The sequence below is a fragment of the Rhinatrema bivittatum genome, chromosome 3 (genome assembly GCF_901001135.1).
Source record: "Rhinatrema bivittatum chromosome 3, aRhiBiv1.1, whole genome shotgun sequence".
NCBI lineage: Eukaryota > Metazoa > Chordata > Amphibia > Gymnophiona > Rhinatrematidae > Rhinatrema > Rhinatrema bivittatum.
In genome coordinates, this window is record NC_042617.1 from 495,453,764 (window position 1) to 495,478,917 (window position 25,154).

General features: G+C 47.2%; 1 long non-coding RNA gene across 1 annotated transcript in view; it reads right to left on the minus strand.

Moving 5' to 3' along the window:
- LOC115088133 overlaps positions 1–25,154 on the minus strand; it is a 125,454-nt gene that overhangs the window by 78,519 nt on the left and 21,781 nt on the right. The window contains exon 2 of the long non-coding RNA XR_003855707.1: positions 7,078–7,137. This is a non-coding gene — a long non-coding RNA (uncharacterized LOC115088133). The remainder of the gene's footprint in view (positions 1–7,077; positions 7,138–25,154) is intronic.

Below are 25,154 nucleotides of genomic sequence, written 5' to 3' on the forward strand. Positions count from 1 at the left end.
GTGTTTGACCTCGATTGCTGTGCCTGTCAGTCCAGGCCTGATGTTCTTACAACTGTTTGACCTTGACTGCTTTGCCTGTCAATCCCGGCCTTTTGTTCCTACAAGGGTTTGACTTAGATTGTAAGTCTTCTGGGGATAGGGAAATACCTACAGTACCTGAGTGTAATCGACTATGAAGTGCCGGACAAGTTTGAAAATAGCAAGTTCAATAAATAAAAAAAAATTAAAATCGCTATGCCTATTCCATCAGGGCCTTAATATTACTGCGTGGGATTGACTCTGTCCTCAACTGCTGTTCCTGTTTGTCCAGGCCTAATGTCCCTACGTGGTCTTGACCTCTGTTCTCGACTGCTTAACCTGTCAGTCCAGGCCTTATGTTCCTACAAGTGTTTGAACTTGACTGCTGTACCTAGCCATCCAGGCCTGATGTTCCTACAAGTGTTTGACCTCGACTCCTTGTCTGTCAGTTCAGGCATATTCCATAAAGTGTTTGACCTCAATTGCTGTGCCTGTCAGTCCAGGCCTTAGTTCCCTATGTGGGATTGACTCTATCCTCGACTGCTTTGCTTGTCAGTCCAGGCCTGATGTTCTTACAAGGGTTTGACTTAGATTGTAAGCCCTCTGGGGACAGGGAAATATCTACAGTACCTGAGTGTAATCGACTATGAACTGTCAGTCCAGGCCTGATATTGCTACAAGTGTTTGACCTCAACTGCTTTGCCTGTCAGTCCAGGCCTGATGTTCCTTCAAGTGTTTGACCTTGATTGCTTTGTCTGTCAGTCCAGGCCTTATGTTCCTACAAGTGTTTGTCATCGACTGCTTTGCCTGTCAGTCCAAGCCTTATGTTCCTACAAGTGTTTGACCTTGACTGCTTTGCCTGTCGTTCAGGCCTTATATTCCTACAACTGTTTGACCTCGACTGCTTTGCCTGTCAGTCCAGGCCTGATGTTCCTACAAGGGTTTCACCTCGACTGCACTGCCTGTTCGACCAGGTCTTATGTCTCTATGTGGGATTGACTCTGTCCTCGACTGCTTTGCCTGTCAGTCCAGGCCTGATGTTCTTACAAGGGTTTGACTTAGATTGTAAGCCCTCTGGGGACAGGGAAATATCTACAGTACCTGAGTGTAATCGACTATGAACTGTCAGTCCAGGCCTGATATTCCTACAAGTGTTTGACCTCAACTGCTTTGCCTGTCAGTCCAGGCCTGATTTTCCTTCAAGTGTTTGACCTTGATTGCTTTGTCTGTCAGTCCAGGCCTTATGTTCCTACAAGTGTTTGTCATCGACTGCTTTGCCTGTCCGTCCAAGCCTTATGTTCCTACAAGTGTTTGACCTTGACTGCTTTGCCTGTCGTTCAGGCCTTATATTCCTACAAATGTTTGACCTCGACTGCTTTGCCTGTCAGTCCAGGCCTGATGTTCCTACAAGGGTTTCACCTCGACTGCACTGCCTGTTCGTCCAGGTCTTATGTCTCTATGTGGGATTGACTCTGTCCTCGACTGCTTTGCCTGTCAGTCCAGGCCTGATGTTCCTTCAAGTGTTTCACCTTGATTGCTTTGCCTGTCAGTCCAGGTGTTATATTTCTACAAGAGTTTGACCTCGATTTCTGTGCCTGTCTGTCCAGGACTTATGTCCCTAGGTGGGATTGACATGCGCAAAATGGCGCCGGCCATAGACAACACGATTCGACTGCAGGAGGTCGTTCCGGACCCCCGCTGGACTTATGGCAAGTCTTGTGTGGGTCAGGAGGCCCCCCCAAGCTGGCCAAAAGTCTCTGGGGGTCCAGCGGGGGTCCGGGAGCAATCTCCTATGCTCCTGACCTCGGGGGACAAAAACAAAATGGCGCCGGCGCTACCTTTGACCTGTCATATGACAAGGCAAAGGTAGCGCCGGCGCCATTTCTACAAGCACCGGAGGTCCGAGAGTAAAAGATCACACCGGGACCCTTCCTCTGGACCCCAGGTAATTTAAGGCATTTTGGGGGGGTTCGGGAGGGTGGGGGATTTATTTTAAAGGGTCGGGGTGGGTTTTAGGGTTGTTTTAGTGTGCCGGTTTTCCCGCCCTCCCCCCCACTGGACCCCAGGTAATTTAAGGAATTTTGGGGGGGTTCAGGATGGTGGGGGATTTATTTTAAAGGGTCGGGGTGGGTTTTAGGGATGTTTTAGTGTGCCGGTTTTCGATTGTCACGATTTTCACGATTGTCATGATATTTAATAAACCCAAACGGCGACAATCCAATTCCCTCCCCCTCCCAGCCGAAATCGATCGTTAAGACGATCGATCACACGATTCACATCTCTAGTATCGGGACAACCCAGTCCACAAAACCTTCAAATCTCTGAGAAAGGAGATTCATTTGCAGATCAAACATATGCAGGAATCATTGAAGTCAATGGAAAAAGTGGAAATGGTGAACTAAACAATAGCCATCTCCAACCTCATCCTTACCTTCCAGTATGGCTTTGTCAACATTTTAAGAACTCCCAAGTGACCCCCCCCACACACACACACACACACACACCTAGTACTTCTACTATTTTCATCTCATTTTTCTCATTAACAAGCAGCTAGACCTATCAATTTATGTCAACCTGCTAAAACATTAGCAAGAATCTTCATGCATTTCTCGAGGCTTTAGTGAACATAACATTATTGTGTACACTAAACCAGTTTAGCTTCTATTATAACCCTTAGCAGCCTTTAGTGAATCACCCACTATGTATTGATAGAAGAGCACAACCTGACTCTCTCATCCTTTAGGAGTTGGAATTGGTTGTTCTGCAACACTCTCAACCCTATAATAAAAAGGTGGAGCATCCATAGCCAAAAATGCAACTCTTGCTCAGAAAACTAAATTAAATTGCAAAAAAGACAAGAACAACAAATAGCAGATCATGCCACACTTTTCCTAGTCCAGCTATATGTTATGACACCAGCTAGTGTTTCATAACAAGACTGCATCAGGGGAGTTAGTTCATAGAACTTATCTGAAAAATAATGGTCATCATCGAGTAACACTTCACTGTTGGTTGAAACCATGACGCCAGAAGCAGAAGAGGACATACTGGGTTCAGATCACAGTAGGATGCTGCTATGATCTGGACCACAAGAAAACTTCTATTTCAAGTATAAGAGGGTGGAAGGGATAGCGTCGGGATGGTAGGGAAGGAGAGGGGAGGGGGGCCGACTCTGGAAAGAAAACTTTAAAAAAAAAAAAAAAAGGAAGCAGAAACCAACAGTGGAGGGTGGGAAGGAGATTAGGCACATCCCCAGGCCCTATTATTTTTGTTATCGGTGTTCACTAAAGAAGACCCCAGAGAAGGACTGTCGCTAGTTAACAAGAAACTGGAGGGGAGTGGAATGAATGAAACTCCATTTACAGAACAAAAATGTATGGGATAGCTAGGAAAACTGAAAGTGGACAAAGACATGGGGCCTGATGAATTTCATCCAAGGATACTGAGGGAACTCAGAGATATGCTGGCGGCTCCGCTGAGTGACCTGTTCAATAGATCCCTGGAAACAGGAGTGGTGCCGAGTGATTGGAGAAGAGTGACGGTGGTCCCTCTTCACAAGAGTGGAAGCAGAGAGGAGGATGGTAACTACAGGCCAGTTAGCCTCACCTCAGTAGTGGGAAAAGTATTAGAGTCGCTGCTGAAGGAAAGAATAGTGAACTATTTACAAGCAGCAGAATTTCTGGACCAGAGGCAGCATAGTTTCACCAAGGGAAGGTCCTGTCAGATGAATCTGATAGACTTTTTTGATTGGGTGACTAAGGAATTGGATCGAGGAAGAGCAATTGATGTCATCTACTTCGATTTTAGCAAAGCTTTTGATACAGTCTCGCACAGGAAGTTTGTGAATAAAACGAGAAACTTGGGAGTGAGTGCCAAGGTGGTGGCATGGATAGCAAACTGGTTGAAGGACAGAAGACAATGTATGATGGTAAATGGAACTTACTCAGAAGAGAGAGAGGTGATGAGCGGAGTGCTGCAAGGGTCGGTGTTGGGACCGGTCCTGTTCAATATCTTCATGAGTGACATCGTGGATGGGATAGAAGGTAAGGTTTGTCTATTTGCAGATAATACTAAGATCTGCAATAGAGTGGAAATGCCGGAAGGAGTGGAGAGAATGAGATGGGATATAAGGAAGCTGGAAGACTGGTCAAAGATATGGCAGCTGAGATTCAATGCCAAGAAGTACAGAGTCATGCATATGGGGTGTGGAAATCCAAAATAAATGTATTCGATGGGGAGAGATGGGCTGATGTGCACGGAGCAGGAGAGAGACCTTGGGGTGATAGTGTCTAACGATCTGAAGTTGGTGAAACAATGTGACAAGGCGATAGCTAAAGCCAGAAGAATGCTAGGCTGCATAGAGAGAGGAATAAAGAGTAAGAAAAGGGAAGTGATTCTCCCCTTGTACAGGTCCTTGGTGAGGCCTCACTTGGAGTACTGTGTTCAGTTCTGGAGACCATATCTCAGAAGGGATAAAGACAGGATGGAGGCGGTCCAGAGAAGGGTGACCTAAAAGGTGGAGGGTCTTCATCAAATGACTTAAGAGGACAGATTGAAGAATCTAAATATGTGTACCCTGGAGGAAAGGAGGAACAGCTGTGATATGATACAGTCTTTCAGATACTTGAAAGGTTTTAATGATCCAAAGTCAATGACAAACATTTTCCGTTGCAAAAAACTCAGCAGAACCAGGGGTCATGATTTAAAACTCTAGGGAGGAAGACTCAGAACTAATGTCAGGAAGTATTGCTTCACAGAGAGGGTGGTGGATGCCTGGAACACACTTCCGGAGGAAGTGGTGAGGACCAAAACTGTGAAGGATTTCAAAAGGGTGTGGGATAATCACTGTGGATCCATAAAGTCTAGAGGATGTGAATGAAATGAAGAGAAGAGGCATGGGTGTGGCTTACGGGAATGACGGCTACTACCCTTATTCAATACACATACACATGGATCTGCATTCACAAATAAGCGTGAGAGTAGCTTGTAGGGGTGTGCATTTGTTTTGAACGCATATGTAAAACGCAACTTATATTTTTAAAAGAGAAAAAAAAGGTTTGAGGAGAAACGCATCGCGAGTTCCAATGTATTCAACATAGCTATGTTGAATACGTTGAACCTAAATAAACACTTAAACCCCCCACCCTCCTGACCCCCCCAAGACTTACCAAAACTCCCTGGTGGTCCAGCGGGGAGACAGGAAGCCATCCCTGTATTCCTTTGCGAGGAGCACGTGACGTCGGCGTCACTTCGAGTGACGTCGAAGTCACGTGCTCCTCCGCGCCCGGACCCCCGTTGGACCCAACCGGAACTTTTGGCCAGCTTAGGGGGGTCAGGAGGAGAATTCCATAAGTTAAGGGTCTGTCCATATGTTCACCGGTTCCCTAAGCTGGCCAAAAGTTCCGGTTGGGTCCAACGGGGCTCCCAGAGCGACCTCCTGCCACATGACCTACCTGTCACGTAGTAGGAGTACAAGATGGCGCTGGTGACCATGTGACAGGGGCTGACCAATGGCATGGCAGCCCCTGTGACACAGGCTATCGGCGCCATGAGGAAATCGCAGACGAGTGCAGGGATGGCTTCCTAACTCCCCGCTGGACCACCAGGGAGTTTTGGTAAGTCTTGGGGGGGGGGGATTAAGGAGGGTGAGGGGTTTAAATTTTTATTTAGGGAACCGGTGAACATATGGACAGACCCTTAACTTATGGAATTCTTCATATGTCCATATTGAACGAAATCGACCCTCAACTTCAACTTATCAACAAAAACTTTTTGTCTGCACATCCCTAGTAGCTTGCTTGTTACGGCGGTTACTACCCCAAACCAAATTAGCCTGATACTTCACTTTCAAGGCATATCCAAGCAGATCTCTGCTTCAATGGCAGGGGGGAATGAACAAAAGAGGATTCATATTCAATCAACCAACAAGGACTAAATTGCACAGGCTGGAAAAACAAATAAGCGTGGGAGTAGCTTGCTTGTTACGGCGGTTACTGCCCTGAACCAATCAAGCCTGTTACTTCAATTTGAATACATATACAGTGCAGCTTACTTCTTCAACAGCAGGGGGAAATGAAGAAAAGAGGAATATATTCAGACAGCAACCAACAAGAACTGAATTGCACAGGCTGGGCAAACAAATAAGCATGGGAGTAGCTTGCTTAATGTGGCAGTTACTACCCCTAAACATTTAGGCTTGATACTTCAAATTGATGCAGCTCCAGCACTGCTCTCTACATCAATTGGCAGGGGGTGGAAGGAAATTAAAAACAAAAAGTTACCAATAAGGGCTCTGACCTCAGCAGTCAGAGTAACAGATAACTATGAGAAAAATAAGTATGAAAGCTTGTTGGGCAGACTGGATGGGCCATTTGGTCTTCTTCTGCCGTCATTTCTATGTTTCTATATGCCGACGATTTGATGAGAGGGAGGTGTCAGGCTCAGCTCGGCAAGGCCGAGGCTTTGAAGCTGCAATAAAAGAGAAGTTTGGATAGGGCCTGTAGGCCCTCAATCTTTTTTTTTTCTTTTTAAATTATTTTACAGAACTACTTAACCAGCTATATTCTTTTCAATATAGCAAGGTATTTGTAAAGTTAACTGGCAACACAATATTTATTTATTTTATTTATTTGTTTTTATATACCGATGTTCAATTAGACATATCACACTGGTTTACAGAGTAACAGAGGATTATATAAGAATTATTATCTGGTTATGTTTAAAGATGGTTCTTATTATCTGGATTTGTTTAAAGTTAGTTGGCTACCATTAGCTGGATAGGTTTAAACCGGGATATTCAGTGAGATGTTTACCTTACTAAATATCCAGGACAAGTTATCCAGCTAAACTTAGCTGGATAATTTGTCCACTAACATTCTATTGAATATGGACCCTTTGAAAAAGAGATGGTGACCAAGTTGTAGACCTTGCAAGTTGCAACAATAGTATTATTTAGTGGGCAGCCAGTATTCTTATTTCAGAAGTTAATTCTAGGACATAGCTAACAGCTTTGTAAAATTAGATTTAATTTGTAAAAAATGTATATGATTGCATACATACCTGTGTAGAAGATGGTTGCAGCAAAATAGCCAAAGTCACAATCAAAGTTAACATACTCATCTGTAAAAATAAATTAAGATATTAATATAATAATCAATCTTCATTTGCAAATATTTTCAAATGCTCTCTAAAGAAAAACCATAACAATTGGAGGACAGTTTTAAAAGGGAGTCACCTAGGTAAGTAGGCATTTACCTGTAGAGATTAGCCTGTTTGAAAATTGTCCACATAGAGCAGATAAAAGTATGTGCTTGCTTTTACAACATGAGTATTATAGTCAAGGTAAAGAGTCATTCTCAAGGTGAGGAAGGATGGGAGGCAATATGCATAGATTTGTTTATATATATGTTTCGCCAGTACATTAAAAAAAATGTTTATCTGTTGAATGCTGCAACATTGAAAGGAAAAGATTTCACCTTGCAGTGGGTACAGAGAAAGGAGAAAGCAGTGTGCCTTATCCTAGAGAGGAGATATGGAATTAGCATTTACTACTATTGCTGCTCCTGCTACTTTTTATCATTTATGTACCACAACTAGCATTACTATAGCACCACTAGGGTTGTGCATATACAAATAAGATACAGTTACTGTTCTGTGGAGTATACAGTACAGTCTAGACACACAGATAGAAACATAGAAATGACGGCAGAAGAAGACCAAATGGCCCATCAAGTCTGCCCAGCAAGCTACACACTTTATCCATTTTTTTCCCTTTTTCTCTCTCCCACCTGTTACTATTTGCTTCCAGTACCCTCCAGCCCTAATTCCCCTCCACCCAATTTAGAGAGCAGCTTTGAATCTGCATCCAAGTGACATCCAGCTCAATTGGGGATAGCAACCGCTGCAACAAGCAGGCCATCCCCTTGCCCCATTCTCTTACCCACCCCTGTTTTTATTTTTTTGTTAATTAATTTTTTTTTTTTTTGGAAATAGCAGCCCTCCATCCTTCTGCTCCGTGAAGGTGGAACACCAACTACTGGCCACTGGCATCCCGCTCCGTGAATGCCTCTGTTGCTACTGCCGCTCCGTGCAGTGTTTGAACGCCGCTGTGGTTACTGCCGCTCCGTGCAGTGTTTGAAAGCCTCTGTGGCTACTGGCCGCTGTGGCTACTGCCGCTCCGTGCAGTGTTTGAAAGCTCCTGTGGCTACTGCCGCTCCGTGCAGTGTTTGAAAGCCGCTGTGGCTACTGCCACTCCGTGCAGTGTTTGAATGCCTCCACTTTATTCACGCCCTCTAGACTTGATGGATCCACAGTGTTTATCCCACGCCCCTTTGAAGTCGTTCACAGTTTTAGACTTCACCACTTCCTCCGGAAGGGCATTCCAGATAAAACAAATAGGAAGTTTCAAGCAGTATATTTATTAAAGCCTGGCTCTTTACAAAAGCCTTCACTTAAAGTTTTTGCTCAGAGCCATGTCCCAGAACTAGACTCATTCACGCATTTCATAATCACGTTAACCAGATGTCTGATGCCGCAACTCTTAATTGTATTTCTTGGTCTCGTATTCCCAATTGTTAAATTTACAGCATGCTACACCAATACCTTTTAAGTCAGATGTAACCTCAGCTTTGAAGTCTACAAACCTTGAAGATGTAACCGTTAGTTCTTGTAGATTTAAACATTATTCGGAAGATGTAAACTTAGATTTTGAAGACTGTAATCTGTAAGCATTTGTATTTATTGTATGCATTTGTATTTATTGTAAGAATTTGTATTTATTATTTAGCTATTTACATTGATCTGTTACCACTTGGTCCTGTTCTCTCCTTTACCTCAAGTTCTAAGTTCCTACAAAGTTAGCCTTGTCATTTTATACCCACTTGTTTGATGTAATTTTCCAATTTTGGTTCTGTGTAAACCGAAGTGGTATGTACTAGTACATGAACTCCGGTATATAAAAGCCTTTAAATAAATAAATAAATAAATAAATAAATAAAGCAAACATTATTAAAAACCACAAGATGATGATCAGGAGAAACTAGGGCAGGGGTAAGCAGCTCTGGTCCTGGACTGCCACAAACAGGCTGGGTTTTCAGGTCATACACAATGAATATGCAGGAGATATATTTGCATACAGTGGAGGAAGTACATACAAATATCCCTCATGTATATTCATTGTGGATGTCCTGAAAATCAGACTTGGTTGTGGTACTCCAGAACCGATGCTGCCTATCTCTGAGCTAGGGTGTATTATATAAGGGACTGATTTTCAGAGACTTACACAGGAGCTGTACAAATAAAATTGGCATATACACAAGAGAGAATCCCTCTGTGTGCAGTAATACACCCAGGTTTTTGACATGAGAATCAACAGGGATGCATCAAATGTACAGATGCTTTTACATCTGCTATTTAAGCCATGGAATTTAAACCTCACTTGTCCTTTGAGAACTGGCGCTTGGTGTGGCTGCTAGTGCTGGATACTGTATATTGGAGGTTGCTGAGAGTTGTTTGTTGCTTGTGAATGTTTACAGACAGTTGCTTTGGTTGAAACAGTTGTATCTGTTAGGAATTATCTATTTTTCTGCCATTTTGATCCTTTTCTATCATTTTCTCTGTGTTGATCAGATTGTCTTTTCTGTTTATCAGTCACTGTTGCCTCAGGATTTGTTTGCTTTATTGGTTTAAGTGTTTTTATGCCACAGGGTGTGTGTGCCTTCATCTGGAGAGAGAGAGAGAGAGACTGTGTATGTATGTATGTTTGTGTGTATCGAAGAGGATGAAGGTGTAGTTGTGGTGGCCAGAGATTTGCTGCAAGTGGCAGAGGATGTGCTGCTGGTGGTGTGATCTGCAACAAGGAGTGTTCTAAATATACAGGTTTGTGGAATCTGTGTCATTGAAGGGAGAGACAACAAAGCAGGAGGAGATATTCCATGATCAGGATTGGCTTATGACACAGTTTTTGGAGCTGTCTGAGGAACAAGTGAAGTGCAGATTGAAGTTTAATAACAAAACCATTGAATACGTATGTGCCCACAGCTGGAGGGGAATCTGCGGCCTTCCACACTGAAAGGTCACACCTTGCCAGTCCACCTCAAAGTCACCACATCCCTGGTATTCTCATGATTGGAAGCTCCCAAACTACCCTCTTGGTCACGGTGGAAATAAGCCTGACAGTGACCCTGCTCTGTATTGTACAGTGTACTTTTCTCAAGAGAACTTTCCGTTCCATTTATTTGTTATATTGCACCATACCTGTTGCGGTCCTGCCCGTGCTCCTCATGGGCAGGCTCCTTACCTCACGCGGCCAGTCAGGCCGCTGACGCTGCTGCCTCCACGGCAGTCTTGCCGCGGTGTCCGGGCTCCTCCCCGGCTGCTTTTTGCTCTACGCAGCAGGGCCGACCCGCCGTGAGCTCTCCCACGCGGTCGGGACCCCCGCTGACGCTCCTGTGCCTTCCGACGTACTGTTCTCGATGCCGGGGTCTTCAGCAGGCAGGGAGGCTGTCCCTGCCGGTGCCTGCTACAGTCTGGGTCCTTGCCCGGCAGGGAGGCCATCCCTGCCGGTGCCTGCAGCCTTTGTCTCATCCTGCAGCCAGCCCTACTGCTCTTCCTTTCCTTCCTGCTTCAGTCTTCGCGGCATGGAGTCGCTTCAGCAGCCTGCCTACCTTCAGCTCCATGGCAGGGTTGCTCCGCTGCCTGCCTGGCTTCCTCAGGCCTTCCACGTGGCCGAGGACGCCACCAGCGGATCCTGCTCTTCGCTCTCCAGCTTCCTATGGTGCGCACCTCTTTCCTGTTTTTCAAGGGCCAGCCAGGTGTGGCCCCCTGATGACCCCTCCCTGGGCATTGTCCTCTTCAGCCCTACAAAAGGGCTCAGCATCCATTCCAGTTTTGCCTTCGCAAGGAGTTGGTCATTCCTGGGATCCTGCTGTCCTTCGCTCCAGGAGTCGTCCTTGTTCCAGCACTTCTTCAAGGTCCTGTGTTTCCTGTTCTTTGTTGGAGCTCCCCGTCTTGTCCTGATGTCCATGTTCCAGTCCTGATGTCCGCCTGTTGTTTGTGTTCCAGTCTAAGGTCTGTCTCTTGATCCAGTATCCGTGTTCCAGTCCAGATGTTGCTTTTCCTGATCCTGATGTCCGTGATCTTGTCCAGCTATCCAAAACCCCTGGTTCCTCGTGCCATGCTTCCTGGTGTGCCATGTCGTGGTCCGTGACCAGCCCCATGGGCTAGCTGGGTAGGGCGCCTCATGGTACGATGCCTGCCTCACTTCTGCAGCACTAGCCTCCGGGAGACTTCCGCTTCTGTACTTGTCCCTGGTCCTTGGAGTCCCTAGTGCTAGCTCCGTCCATGTGCCAAAGACTCTGCCAGAACCTGTACCATCCCAGCATGGTCCATGACCAGCCACTGGCGGTTGAGTAGGGCCTCTACAGCTTCTGAGACATGCTCCGTTCATTTGCTCCATATCTCATCTAGAGGCTCTTCAGCATGGTCCGCGACCAGTCCCGCGGGTGGACTGTGTAGGACGCGCTGCATCGTAGTTTCAACCCAGTACTTGCCTGAGTCTTCTGAATGCCTAGTACCTCACTCCTGATTCTTCTGAATGCCTTGTACCTCGTTCCTGAGTCTTTTGAAAGCCTAGTACTTCGTTCCTGAGTCTCGTCTGTGCATCCAAGTACCTCATTCCTGAATCTCGTCTGTGCATCCAAAGTACCTCATTCCTGAGTCTCGTCTGAATCTCCATGTCTCGGTCTTCGCTGTCCTGGCCTCCATCTGGCCTGCTGCTTCTTGCCGTACCCTGCGGCAGGTCCGAAAGGGCTTGGAACGGTCGGAGGACTGTTCATAAAACCACTATTGTGTTGCTGGTCTTCCGAAGCGTGCAGGTCCGGAGGAGGGTCAGTATCTCCAGTCATCTATCATCTGTCCAGCCTCGCTCCTGTCCTGCCCATGCTCGGGCATGCCTCGCCTACCGCGGCACCTCTTTGGAGTTCCTCTGGGGACGAGCCATGGCCCAAGAACACATATCTCTTTGTAAGTGGAACCGCTCTCCTAGCGCTCCTCAACAGATTGCGAAGGACCGTGTTCGGCGTTCATGTCCTTGCGATGGGCTCATGCCACGTCCCAGAGTTTCTTTGTCAAGATTTTTTAAGGAAAAACTTCAGTTCCAGTTTTTTCGCTGAAGATCTACCGACCTGCTGGAGGCGCCAGCTTGCATGAATTTGTTGTTTTTTCCACTCCGCAGAGGCTTTAGCATCTGTTTCCACCAAGTGCCTTCTTGAGACTTTGTTGGACTGGGTACACTTACTGTACGACCTGCAGGAGGTGCCTGCACCCGGGTTCACCATCTTCCAAGCTGCAGCATCTGATTCCTGTTCTGCATGACCATCTTGTCCAGAATTTTTTTATTTTTCCCTCTGAGCACTCTTGTTCTACTCACAGGACTCTCCTGCTCCTAGAGCTTATCTTGCTGGAATCCTGCGCAATTTGTCCATCAAGTTTTGTTTTGTTTGTTTTTAAAAAATTTATTAATCGCTTAACACAATTGGCCTAAGCGATGTACATAGTTACACACACAATATTAAGTTAAAATTTTCACAGAAACTAAACACAACAAAAAATTTAGACTAACAAATGTTATAGACACTAACAATCATCAAAAATAAGATCAGCAAACAAGCCATTGTCACATTTGTATATGAAGTCAGATAACATTAACTTCATTACAATACATCTCAAATACACTATTGAGAAAAAAATCTTAATCAGTTAGATAGCATTAACTTCATTACATTACTTCTCAAAAACGCGGGTAAGAAGAAAATCTTTGTAGGATGTTTTAAATTTCTTAAGGTCATCCAGAGATCTTAAATCCAGAGGGATCAAATTCCATTGAGAGGGCACCGCAACTGAGAAAGAAGTCTCTCTGGTACAAGTTCACCATCCTACGAGAGATGTCTTCAACTCGCCAGCCGGTGGTACTTCTCTCCAGACGACCTGATAGAGGCACCTGCACCCCATCTGTTGTCATACGTCCAATGGGGCCTTGAGCATCGGTCATCTCTTCAAGCTGAACCAGCAGATTTATTCGCCCTTCCCGCTCAGCTTCTTCAGTACTTCCTGTTACCACTTGCTTGCCTCACTCACCACCTCAAGCTCAAAGCCAGCAACCTCTTCTCTGGGATCCGCTGCAAGCTGCACAATCCAAGTAAGGTGACTGTCCAAGTGCGCCTTTCAAAGTATATCTACTTCTAGCTTGTTCTCAAGTAGTCCAGAAGAGGTCCATCTTCTACCATCGGTCTAGAACCACTCTAGTGTGAGTGTCTACTAACCAAGCATCACTAAGATTCTGCCCAGCCTTAGGGCCCATTCCTAAGAAGGGTTTTACAGAACTTTTGTGCCTACAATACTTCTGCTCTGCTTAATCTTGATTCTCACCACCAGAGACTTAGAACTACCAGTTCAACTAGCCTAAGCATCGGCCATACGTCCACATTGGAAAATCCAATTACCAACCAAAGAACTTCAGCTTACGTGCTTTGCCAAGCATAATTCCAGCAGTGACTAGCAGTCCACCTGCCATCTTGTACCAATGCCTAAAAGGAAGTCATGCTTGCTCTTACTGCATATCATCTAGAGACTGCCACATCATCTGGTCACCAATACTTCCAAGCTTTGATCCTTGAACTATTAGTTGGTATCCAACACTGAGTGTCCCACCATACTTCAAAGCCAACTTGAACCAACTGTGGGACGTCTTCTATCCTCTAGTGTTACCAAGTAGAGATGTGCTTCGTTTTTTTCTACCGGGTTGTTTTTTGAGTCAGATGCTTTGGGGCAAAATTCGGTTTTTCTTGTTTAGTTTTTTTGAAAACCTAAAAAAAACGAAACGGGGAAAAATGAAACCGGCCCAAAAAATGACGCGGGAAAATGAAGCTAAAAAAAACCCACCCCAAGCATTTAAATTCACTTTAATACATTACATACAACCCCCCCCCCCCACCATCCCGATCCCTCCCCAAGACTTACCAACATCCCTGGTAGTCCAGCGGGGTCCCGCGAGACATTTGTCCCTCCGTGCCCGGCATGCCAGACTCACTCAAAATGGTGCCAATAGCCTCTGAACTACTATGACACAGGGGCTACCAGTGCCATTGGTCAGCCCCTGTAACATGGCCATCGGCGCCATCTTGTGCTCCTACCATGTGACAGGGGCTGACCAATGGCGCTGATAGCCTCTGTGACATAGTATGGGCAAAGGCTATCGGTGCCATTTTGTTTACTGGCAGCTGACGACGAGATAGCTCCCAGACCCCCGCTGGACCCCCATGGACTTTGGGCAAGTCTTGGGGGGGGGTCAGGAAGCCCCCCCCAAGCTGGTCAAAAGTCCCTGGGGTTCCCTGGGGGTCCAGGAGCGATCTCCTGCCCTCGGGCCATTGGCTGCCAGTAATCAAAATGGCACCGATAGCCTTTGCCCATACTATGTCACAGGGGCTACCGGTGCCATTGGTCAGCCCCTGTTACATGGTAGGAGCAACCGACCTCCTGGCCCCCCCCCCAAGACTTGCCAAAAGTCCCTGGGGGTCCAGTGGGGTTCCGGGAGCGAGCTCATCGCTGGCTGCCAATAATCAAAATGGCGCCGATAGCCTTTGCCTATACTATGTCACAGGGGCTACCGATGCCATTGATCAGCCCCTGTCACATGGTAGGAGCCCAAGATGGCGCCGATGGCCATGTGACAGGGGCTGACCAATGGCACCGGTAGCCCCTGTGACATAGTAGGTCACAGCTATTGGCGCCATTGTGAGCGAGGCAGGCACGCTGGGTACGGAGGGACAAGTCACTCACGGGACCCCGCTGGACCACCAGGGATGTTAGTAAGTTTTGGGGAGGGATCGGAATGGGGGGGTATTAAACTAAATGTTAATGCTTGGGGTAGTTATTTATTTAAAAAATAAAATGTGCCCCTCCCCCCCTACAAACCCGAAAAATTATTTTTCTCGGAGTTCGGGGAAAATCTGTTTTGGGGGGGAGGGGCCCCTGAACCATGACGAATTAGGCAATTTTGTTGAAATTGCCTAATTCGTGATAAAACAAACCACATCTCTATTACCAAGACTACTCCTCGATGCATCCCAAGCTGCTATCAAGAATGCCAAGTCTTCCGGTCACCAGAATCCCTAAGCTTTAATCTTTGTACCACCTTGGGATGCCTGCACCACTACTTGCGCATCTCGAACTGCTACCTTGACACCATGCTTCACCTTTGTCCATCTTGAGCCGCTGGAGTGCTAGCTCTCTGGAACCTTTAACTCAGCATCTAGTCTTTGCCTTGTTACTGCCTCCTGCCCTACAGCTTCAGCCTTAAGAAGTGTTAAGGACTTCCATTCAAAGTCAAGTCTTGGATGGAGTCCAGCCTCTACCACCTTGATCCTAGAACCAAGATGCCATCTTGTGGTTCTGTACCCTGCATCCTGCCTGACCTGCGCCTTCAACATTCCATGTTCTGTGTTTGTCTTGCCTGGACCTTGATCACTTCTGCCTTGTCCTCTGCTCAAGTATTCTTCTTGCTACAGTTCCTCGCCAAAAAGCTCCAGCTTCATCCTTGGATCCTTGATTGCCCCTGACGGTATATGGAATACCGCCTTCTCCCCAAGTTGTTGACAAGAGGCTTGAGGGGGGCTTTGAGGAGGGGGTACTTTTGCGGTCCTGCCCGCTAGGAATGCGGGTAGGCTTCTTACCTCATGTGGCCAGCTGGGCCGCTGACGCTGCTGCCTCCGCGGCAGTCTTGCCGTGGTGTCCGGGCTCCTCCCCGGCTGCCTTTTGCTCTACGTAGGGCAGACCCGCCGTGATCTCTCCCTCCGGTCGGGACCCCTGCTGCCGCTCCTATGCCTTCCGACGTACTGCTCTCGATGTCGGGGTCTTCAGCCGGCAGGGAGGCCGTCCCTGCCGGTGCCTGCCATAGTCCAGGTCCTTGCCCGGCAGGTATAGGACCTGCCGGGCAAGGACCTGCCGGGCAAGGACCCTTTTGCAGCCAGCAAAAGGGCTGGCTGCAGGACGAGACGAAGGCTACAGGCACCCTGTCGGTGCCTGTAGCCTTCGTCTCGTCCTGCAGCCAGCCCTTTTGCTCTTCCTGTCCTTTCTGCTTCAGTCTTCGCGGCATGGAGCCACTCCAGCCGCCTGCCTACCTTCAGCTCCATGGCAGAGCTGCTTCACTGCCTTCCTGGCTTCCTCAGGCCTTCCATGTGGCCGAGGTCGCCACCAGCGGATCCTGCTCTTCGCTCTCCAGCTTCCTAAGGTGCAGGCGTGCACCTCTCTCCTGTTTTTCAAGGGCTAGCCAGGTGTGGCCCCCTGCTGATCCCTCCCTAGGCGTTGTCCTCTTCAGCCCTACAAAAGGGCTCAGTGTCCATTCCATTTTTTCCTTCGCAAGGAGTTGGTGACTCCTGAGATCCTGCTGTCCTTCGCTCCAGGAGTCGTCCTTGTTACAGCACTTCTTCAAGGTCCTGTGTTTCCTGTTCTTCATTGGAGCTCCCCATCTTGTCCTGATGTCCATGTTCCAGTCCTGATGTCTGCCTGTTGTTTGTGTTCCAGTCTAATGTCTGTCTCTTGATCCAGTATCCATGTTCCAGTCCAGATGTTGCTTTTCCTGATCCTGATGTCCGTGATCATGTCCAGCTATCCAGAACCCCTGGTTCCTTGTGCCACGCTTCCTGGTGTGCCATGTCATGGTCAGCCATGTCATGGCAGCCACTAAAAACTAGCGCAGCACCGCCAATGAGAGCAGGGCCAGGAGGCCTTTAAATTACCCGCGGCGACGAAAACTCACCTCTTCACTGACTTCTTCAGCGGGACGGGACCGTGCGAGGCCTGCGCAGCCGGCGCCGAGACCCACCGGGGTAAGGCCCTCAATCGCACCCTCACCCCGGCAGACCCCCGCGTCGACCACGAGGCACCGTCCCCGGACCACGGGCTCCTCCTTCAGCCCTCCCCCCGGCCGGCAGCCACTAAAAACTAGCGCAGCACCGCTAATGAGAGCAGGGCCAGGAGGCCTTTAAATTACCCGCGGCGACGAAAACTCACCTCTTCACTGACTTCTTCAGCGGGACGGGACCGTGTGAGGCCTGCGCAGCCGACGCCGAGACCCACCGGGGTAAGGCCCTCAATCGCACCCTCACCCCGGCAGACCCCCGCGCCGACCACGAGGCGCCGTCCCCGGACCACGGGCTCCTCCTTCAGCCCTCCCCCCGGCCGGCAGCCACTAAAAACTAGCGCAGCACCGCCAATGAGAGCAGGGCCAGGAGGCCTTTAAATTACCCGCGACATCTTGGCGTCGCACGCCGGGCGTCGCACGCCTAAGGAGCGCGACAAAGGGGCCTGCCCCTTTGTCTCGCCCCTTCGTCTCAGCCCCAAGAAAGCCATGAACCTTACCCACAGACGAAACTACAGCACAAACAAATGCCAATCAGCCATGGACAAACGGATTTTTCTGACCGGATAAAGCCATAACGCACCGACCACTTTCAAACATCTAAACCAATCCTTTCCAGCCACAATACAACACACCCTTCACAATCTCGCCAGCGTCCATTAACTAAAATCAAATGTCTAACTAGCCCTCACAGAATCCACTCCAGCAGTTCTAGCATCCATCCCTGCAGCTCCAGCATCCATTCCAGCAGTTCCAGCATCCATTCCAGCAGTTCCAGCATCCATCCCAGCATCCATTCCAGCAGCTCCAGCATCCATTCCAACAGCTCCAGCATTCAATCCAGCAGTTCCAGCATCCATTCCAGCAGTTCCAGCATTCAATCCAGCAGTTCCAGCATCCACTCCAGCAGTTCCAGCATCCATCCTAGCAGACTCCGCACGTATCCGGTCACAGACCTACCCCTACTCATAACCTCTAGCAAACCAGCATATAATGATACACAGCCATTCCATCCCCATACTCAAGAGAAAACCCAGAAATAACTCTCCACCAGACCCCATTCAGACACCCAGACAACAAAGACTCATCAACATCATGACATCTCCCATTACACAACTCCTCGGCCTTTCATTATTCACTTTAACCTTATTCAATGCACAGTCACTGTCCAAAAAAATGCACCTTCTAAATGATTACCTAATTGACAACAACCCTGACATATGTGCAATAACGGAAACATGGCTAAAACCCACGGACATATCATTAACAAACCAACTACCTACACAATCCTTCGACCTCTTCTCAATACCTAGACCGAAAAAGAAAGGAGGAGGAATTCTACTTGCTGCAAAAAAACAATTGGGTATAACACTACAACAATCATACTCCACCTTAAAACTTGAATGCTCCATATTCAAATCTCAACATCTACAAATATTCCTCATCTACGCCACACCAGGAACTCTAGAGGCTAACCCCTCCCCTCTAATAGAGATGATAGCCAAAGATCTAAATTCAGACAAACCAACCATCATACTGGGAGACTTCAACATTCACGTAGACTCCACCCCTCAATCCACTAACTGCGAAACCTTCCTTACCTCCCTCAGTCACCTTGGATTCACACAAATAATCAGCGGGCCCACTCACAAAGCAGGTCATATTTTAGACCTCATATTTATCAACGATAGCTGGTCCAGCCATACAAATCCCACCTGCACGCCAATCCCATGGTCAGACCACCAGCTTATAGACACAACCCTCAAAATGAAAAACACACCTCCTCCAAACATCTCCAAAACCACCATTCATTTCAGGAAACCATGCGCACTGGAGTTACTCAACAAACAATGCTCCAAAGACCTCAAACAAATTGACTTCTCAGACGCCAACACAGCCACCACTTCATGGATCAAACTCACGAACAAAATAGCTGATCAACTCTGCCCAACCTCCTCAAAAGAAATCCAACCGACACGAGACAACAGAAAACCATGGTTCACCCCGGAACTCAAAACCCTGAAACAGAAACTACGAAACAAAGAACAAAGCTGGAGAAACAACCCTTCTCCCACATCCAGACTTGACTACAAAGCCACCCTCAACACCTACAGAAACGCCATACACAAAACAAAAAAGGACTTCTATGCAAAAAGAATTCATAACTTCATCTTTGACTTGAAGGATTTTTTCTCCTACGTTTCATCACTCACCAAACCAACACCTCCATCCATTCCAGACCATCTAGCGCTCAGTAAGGCCAACGAACTAGCCACCTACTTCAAAACAAAAATCTCAAACCTCACCCTCTCCCTTACAACCCACCAAACGCTTCCAACACCTCATAGCACATACCAACTCACTCTGAATTCTAGACTAGAGTCATTCGAGCCCACATCAGCCATGGAGATTGAAAATTTACTTAAAAAAATTAAACCATCGGCACATCCCTTGGACCCCTCCCTACTAATTTGCTCACTGCCATCTCTAGCACCGTCGCAAAACCTATTGCAGAAATCATCAATACCTCCTTAGCCATGGGCACAGTTCCTAATCAGCTAAAACTTGCAATCCTCAAACCCCTACTGAAAAAACCAACTGCATCACCCATGGACCCAGCCAACTACAGACCCATTGCAAACCTGCCCCTGATCTCCAAATTGATGGAAAAAGCGGTAAATAAACAACTTTCCGAATACCTCGAGGAGCACAGCATTCTTTCCCCGGCACAATATGGTTTTCACAAATCTCGAAGCACAGAGTCCCTTCTGCTTTCCCTCACTGATAATTTACTTTTGAACCTGGAGAAAAAACAGTCATTCTTACTGGTCCTACTAGACCTATCTTCAGCGTTCGACACGGTAAATCACTCACAACTCCTAGAACAACTATCAAACATAGGAATCAAAGGCACAGCCCTCTGTTGGTTCAAATCATTCCTATCCAACAGGTTTTACAAGGTCAGAATCAACAACAAGGAATCTGACCCCATCCTATCAGACCAAGGCGTACCACAAGGTTCATCCCTCTCCCCTACCCTGTTCAACATTTACCTCCTCCCCCTCTGCCATTTGCTATCTCAACTCAAGCTTACTCATTACCTCTATGCAGACGACATCCAGATCCTAATCCCCATCACAGAATCAATTCAAAAAACCTTCGTCTACTGGGAGAATTGTCTTAAACCAATTAAACAACTACTCTCCAGCCTAAACCTGATTCTAAACTCCAGCAAAACAGAGCTGCTACTAATCTCACACAACCCGAACAACCACCCACCTAGTCTGGCACAAACCACATCTTTAAACATGGAGCTCTCTGCAGACGTCAGGAATTTAGGAACTTGGCTTGACAATCAACTTAACCTTAAAAAATTCATAAACACAACCACCAAGGACTGCTTCTTTAAACTACAGGTCCTAAAGAAACTAAAGCCACTCCTTCACTTCAATGACTTTCGCCTCGTTCTTCAATCCATTATTTTTTCGAAACTTGATTACTGCAACTCAATCTTACTGGGCCTCCCCTCCAACAGCATCAAACCCCTACAGATGGTACAAAACGCCGCAGCCAGAATCCTAACTAACCCATCTTGAGCTACCTCCACTGGCTACCCATCAAACAGAGAATCATATATAAAACCTTAACCATTATCCATAAAACAATTCATAACGTCGCACCTATATCTCTACAAACTCAACTTCGCCTACACTCATCGGCCAGACCCATCAGAAGCGCCTACAAAGGCACATTAGTCGCAGCTCCCGCCAAATCAACGCTAAGAAAAAGAGCACTATCCACTGCGGGACCACATCAATGGAATGCGCTCCCACCAGACATAAGACTCGAACCCAACCTACCAGAGTTCAAAAAAAGGTTAAAAACCTGGCTCTTCAGGCAAGCGTTCCAATTCCCAGAGTGTAACTAGGCACCTCCTCCTGTCTTTCAGATCCAACCATTGCAAGGTGTCACAAACACATTGACACTCAATTTCATACACGGACTTGATTATTCTCAATATCTATTTATTTAAGTCATCCTTCTCATATTATATTATTTAACCGATTACTTGCAGACTATATATGCTACTAAAGTTCCTTGTAAAATGTGAACACAAATAATGTTATAATAATATTATCTGTTTGTTAAGTACTATTGTTACTTTCACTGTTCCTTGTAATAATGTTCAATAGTTGATTGTTATTGTTCTATGTTCTATGTAAAAAACCCCAGTCTAACCTCCCAGACCAGGGCAACCTTTTCGTTACTTGTAAACCGGACTGATTTGTATTGCATACAGGAATTCCGGTATATAAAAATTAAAAAATAAATAAATAAATAAATGGTCAGCGACCAGCCCCATGGGTGGGCTGGGTAGGGCGCCTCATGGTACGATGCCTGCCTCACTTCTGCAGCACTAGCCTCCGGGAGACTTCCACTTCTGTACTTGTGCCTGGTCTACGGCGTCCCTAGTGCTAGCTCTATCCGTGTGCCAAAGACTCTGCCAGAACCTGTACCGTCCCAGCGTGGTCTGCGACCTGCCACTGGCGACTGAGTAGGGCATGCCCCGGTGCAGGCCTCTACAGCTTCTGAGACATGCTCTGTCCATTTGCTCCATATCTTGTCTAGAGGCAATTCGAGTCCAGCGTGGTCCGCGACCAGTCCCGCGGGTGGACTGTGTAGGGCACGCTGCATTGTAGTCTCAACCAGATACTTGTCTGAGTCTTCTGAATGCCTAGTATCTCGCTCCTGAGTTTTCTGAATGCCTTGTGCCTCATTCCTGAATCTTCTGAAAGCCTAGTACCTCGTTCCTGAGTCTCGTCTGTGCATCCAAAGTACCTCGTTCCTGAGTCTCATCTGTGCATCCAAAGTACCTTGTTCCTGAGTCTCATCTGAATCTCCATGTCCCGGTCTTCGCTGTCCTGGCCTCCATCCGGCCTGCCGCTCCTTGCCGTACCCTGCGTTGTTGGTCTTCCGAAGCGTGCCGGTCCAGAGGAGGGTCAGTATCTCCAGTCATCTATCATCTGTCCAGCCTCGCTCCTGTCCTGCCCATGCTCGGGCATGCCTCGCCTACCGCGGCACCTCTTCAGAGTTCCTCTGTGGTCGAGCCGTGTCCCAAGAACACACATCTCTTGGTAAGTGGGACCACTCTCCTAGCACTCCTCAACAATACCAGGCTTCCATGGCAGCGTACAGTAATACAAAATCAGAGAAAATGCAAACACACATAATTGCCAATAACATACATAAAACAATATTATTTAAAGAAATGAACATATTACTTTTCCTGCTGATAGCTCCAAGAGATAACAATGACAAAATTTTATTATATTGCTTCTTTTCCATCAGTTATAGGAACTATTGATTGTTTATAGCTTGATCTTTATCCTCCTTGACCAATCTGCTGCTTTTGACACTCTTGATCATCATTTATCCTCATGCTCTGTCCTTATTTGGATTACAGAACATCTTCCTCCTATCTTGGAATTGCTTTAAACATTTCTCATCACATTTTTAGAGTGTTCTCTGGTAGATGCTTCTCCACTGTTTTACCATTCTCTGGCTCTGTTCTTGGCCCTCTTCTCTTCTTTCTCTACTCAATCCGCTGAAGCTATGAAATGGTTTTTTTTTTCTAGAACGAACAATGATGGTACTCAGACTTGGGGCCATACTTAATGGGGGAGAGGAAATCGGGTCAATTGACCAGGGCCCCCCACACCACCAAGGTAGCCCTCCTGTAACTAGTTGCAGGGTTCATTCATGGCCAGGGCTGGTTCTTCTAGATGTTTGCTTAGGTACCACATATTTTTGGGTAGAGTAGCAAACCCCCCATAAACCTGTAGATGCTGCCTACCCACTTTTAAGACACAGCATCACAAGCATCACAAGAGAGAAGGGGATGGAAGCTGGGTATATATGGAGCGAGGGTGCTGGGCAAGAGAATGTAGAGAAGGTATTAGGCAGAAAGAAGGTGGAATGAGAGATAGAGTATGCTGGACACTGTGAATGGGGCAAAGAGATTGAAGTGAAACTGCTGAGCAGGAAGTGAAGAAAAGAAAGAGGAGGAATCTGGGGAGACAAGAGAGGAGAGAAATTAGACTAGGGGACAGAGAAAAGTGATGCGGGGCATTGTGGATACCAGGCAAAGGGAGGGGGATGCAGGGCTTGACAGAAGCGAGTAAGAAGTGGATGTTGAATAGCCAGAGCTTCTGCAAGATAGGCAGGTGTGTAAGGGAGAGGTTGCAAGATTGAAGATTGGCATAGGGCATCTAATACCCTTGCACTGGCCATGGTCAGGGCATGATCCTCCCCCTTCCCAAGCTCCCACCCACTGATAGAGGGTATAAGAGCAGCATTTTTACCTGTTCTACCTCCTCAGTCACAGTCATGGCATGGGAAAGCAACCAAATAAGTTGAAAGAGGGAGGGGGGCAACACTGATGCTTTTCATAGATTTAGATTCAGGAAACTTTGTCCTGAAAAACTTTGTATATGTTGATAAAGAAATGCACAAAGAGATAGGGATAGGGAAAAGAAGAAAAATACATAATAGTGCTAATAAATGTTCCCTCTAATTTTTGACTCGCTACATGCAAATAAATGTTCTTTTGTGCAACTTTGTATAAGCTAAGTTAAAAAATGTGTGCAACAAGCCATAATAATACAAATACTATTGGGATTTCTTGTGCACACTGTGAGGCCAATGTAATAAGACCCACGGCAAAACAGGCAATAGTTATGAGCATGGTTTTTGATCACTGTGCGAGGCTAAAGCTAGCGCCTCTGCGGGATGTAAAACAAATAAATCATGCAAATATTTTGCGAGCAGAAATCCATGCACACATGAAAAAACGTGTGTACCTAAGCGCTGTAATGTCCTATATAACAACCAGTCACATCTGTACAGAAAAGCTGCATTGATAATCCACTCATAAAAGCGAGTGAGTGAATGGGTAACCTTTTTTAGTGAAAGTATGACCTGCAATACATTTTTATACTTTATACTGGAGTATAATTTTTAATATTTCAAATAACTGTGTGCTTCAGAAAACATGGAAAATATTTTCATAGGTGATAATTCATACTGCATGACAGTGATAATGTCGGGTCTTTAAAGAGCAGGAAAAGCAGTGCCTGCTCTAATGGCTGCATCAGTAAGCATGGGAAATGTAGCATTGGTGCTATAGGGGAGAGAGGGAAATTGTAGCACTTGTTGTTGTGATCCTGCCTGCGAGGAGCCTGGGCAGGCTCTTACCTTCTCACAGCCAGCCGGGCTGCTGACGCTGCTGTTTCTCTTTCTCCCTGAATCAGCTGGGGCTGTCCCCGCAGCTGTTGCCATGCGGCCACTCCTCTGCTCCTGTTTCTGCCTTCCCCCGACGTACTGCTGCGATCCTGGGACCTTTCAGCCAGCAGGGAGGCCGTCCTTGCCGGTGCCTGCTTCTGCCCGGGTCCTTGCCTGGCAGGGAAGCTGTCCCTGCCAGTGCCTGCAGCCTGCTACAGCTCTCTACTCTGCCTGCAGTCTTACCTCTCCTCCTGGGGCTGTCTTCACGGCATGGAGCCGTTCCTGCAGTCAGCCCTTCTCCTGCTTCCTGCTTCAGTCCTTGCAGCTCTCGGTTCTCTCTGCCGGTGCCTGCAGCCAGCCTTACCTCTCTCTGCTTCTTCCTGCTTCAGTCCTTGCAGCTGGGAGCTGCTCCACTGACCTGCCTTCACCCAGCTCCAGCCCAGGGCTGCTCCACTGCTTCCCTGGGCCTTCCATGCCACCAGCTTCTAGCTCTTCTCTCCAGCTCCCTAGGGCGTGGGCGCGCGCCTCTCTGCTCCTCTTCAAGGGCCAGCCAGGTGTGGCCCCCTGCTGACCCCTCCCTGGGCGTTGTCCACCTCAGCCCTACTAAAGGGCTCAGCTTTCAGTCTGTCTTTGCCTTCGCAAGGAGTTGGTCACTCCTGAGAGTCTCGTTCCAGGAGCTGCCTTGTATTCCAGCCTTCTGCAAGGTCCTGTGTTTCTTGTTACCTGTTGGAGCTCCTCGTCCAGTCCTGATGTCTGCCTGCCGTTCCAGTCCCAAGGTCTGTCTCTTGATCCAATACCTGTGTTCCAGTCCTGATGTTACCTACTGTTCCAGTTCCATGTTGCAGCCCTGAGGTGTGACTCCTGTTCCAGTATCCGTGTTCCAGTCCTGATGTTACCTGCTGTTCCAGATGTCCTTGTTCCAGCCCTGAGGTCTGTCTTA